The sequence below is a fragment of the Bos indicus x Bos taurus genome, chromosome 20 (genome assembly GCF_003369695.1).
Source record: "Bos indicus x Bos taurus breed Angus x Brahman F1 hybrid chromosome 20, Bos_hybrid_MaternalHap_v2.0, whole genome shotgun sequence".
In the NCBI taxonomy this organism is placed as follows: Eukaryota; Metazoa; Chordata; class Mammalia; order Artiodactyla; family Bovidae; genus Bos; species Bos indicus x Bos taurus.
This window is the reverse complement of record NC_040095.1, coordinates 29,839,631-29,842,033: the sequence shown is the minus strand read 5'-3', so window position 1 is coordinate 29,842,033 and position 2,403 is coordinate 29,839,631.

Here is a 2,403-nt window from a genome sequence, read left to right as displayed (position 1 = left end):
AGCTCTTGGGTGACCAGGTGCAATAATATTTTCTATGAGCAGTAGTATTTTGTAAAGAATCTTTTTCTCTAAGCAGCAAGTCTCAAGAGTGGGCTTAAAATATCCAGTAAGCCATGTTGTGAAAGGTCCTTCTAGTGAAAACTATGGTTTTTCCAGTAGTCATGTGTGGATGTGAGAGTTGGACTATAATGCAAGCTGGGCACTGAAGAATTGATGCTTTTGAACTGTGGTGTTGGAGAAGACTCTTGAGAGTCCTTTGGACTGCAAGGAGTCCAACCAGTCCATCCTAAAGGAAATCAGGCCTGAATATTCATTGGAAGGACTGATGCTGAAGCTGAAACTCCAATGCTTCGGCCACCTGATGCAAAGAACTGACTCATTGGAAAAGACCCTGATGCTTGGAAAGATTGAATGCAGGAGAAGGGGACGACAGAGGATGAGATGGTTGGATGGCATCACGGACTTGATGGACATGAATTTAAGCAAGCTCTGGGAGTTGGTGATGGACAGGGAAGCCTGGTGAGCTTGTCCATGGGGTCACAAAGAGTCGGACATGACTTAGTGACTGAACTGAACTGAAGTCGTGTTGTAAAAATGATCATTCAGGCTTTGTTCTTCCATTTCTACAGCACAGACTAGATTGAGCATAATTTTTAAGGGCCCTAGGATTTTGGGAATAGTAAATGAACACTGGCTTCAATGTAAAGTCACCAGCTGCATTATCCCCTAACAAGAGAGTCAGCCTGTCCTTTGAGGCTTTGAAACCGGACACTGGCTTCTCGTCTCTAGCTATGAAAATCCTAGATGGTATCTTCTTCCAATATAAGGCTGTTTTGTCTACAGTGAAACCATCTTGTTTAGTGTTGTTGTTCAATTGCTAAGTCTTGTCCATGTCTGACTCTTTTGTGGCAAGAATACTTGAGTGGATTTCCATTTCCTTCTCCAGGGGATCTTTCTGACCCAGGAACTGAATCCATGTCCCCTGCATTGACAGGCAGGTTCTTTACCACTGAGTCACCAGGGAAGCCCCTTGTTAGTGTAGCCATCTTCATTAATGATCTTAGCTAGATCATCTGGATATCTAGCTGCAGCTTCTACTGACACTTGCTACTTCACGTTGCAGCTTTATGTTATAGAGATGGCTTTATGTTATAGATGGCTTTATGTTATAGATGGCTTTATGTTATAGAGATGGCTTTATGTTATAGAGATTCAACCTCATGAATCAACCTCTGCTAGCTTCAGACTTTTCTTCTGAAACTCTCTCACCTCTCTCGGCTTTCAGAATTGAAGAGAGTTAGGGCCTATCTGTGAATTAGCTTAGGCTTTGGCTTAGAGAAATGTTGTAGCTGGTTTGGGCTTTCATTCAGACCATTACAACTTCCGTCATGTCAGCAATAAGGCTATTTTGCTTTCCTATCATTTGTGTATTTATTGGGTAGCACTTTTCATTACCTTCAAGAACTTTTACTTTGCATTCACACTTGACTAACTGTTTTGTACAAGACCTGCCTTGGCTTTCATCACATCTTCCTCACTAAGCTTAATAGTTTCTAACTTTTGATTTAAAGTGAGAGCTATTTGACTTTTCCTTTCACTTGCACAAATATAATCATCTTGAAAATTTTGAAATATTGCAAAGATTACCAAAATGTGATACAGAGACAGGAAGTGAGAAAACACTGTTGGAAAAGTTGCACCAATAGACTTGCTCAACACAGAATTGTCACAAATGTTAGATTTGTAAAAACAAACGAACAAAAACACTATCTATGAAGTGCAAAAAAGTCAAAACTTGATAAAATGATATATGCCTGTAATAGAAGACTGGGAAATTAAGAGATTTTACCCAACATCACATGTATATTGATGTAGAGCTGCATTTAGAATCCAACTATTCAAGTATTCTGAATCCTGTCCCATGTCTTCCTAAAATGCCATAATAGATAATTTGTGTGTCACTCATGATTTGTATTTTGGCTTCATAAGATAGATCATGTTGTGGGATGAATTTTATAGATTCTCCTTATGTTATATTCTTCTCATCCTGTCTCTAGTGAAAGGCATTTTGATGTACTAATAGTAAGAAGCCCACAATGACACTAAGATGATACCATTTATTTGATGTATGGCAGAAAGTGAAGAAGAACTAAAGAGCCTCTTGATGAAAGTGAAAGAGCAGAGTGAAAAAGTTGGCTTAAAGCTAAACATTCAGAAAACTAAGATCATGGCATCCGGTCCCATCACTTCATGGCAAATACCTGGGGAAACAGTGGAAACAGTGGCTGACTTTATTTTCGGGGGCTCCAAAATCACTGCAGATGGTGATTGCAGCCATGAAATTAAAAGCCACTTACTCCTTGGGAGGAAAGTTATGACCAACCTAGACAGCATATTAAAAAG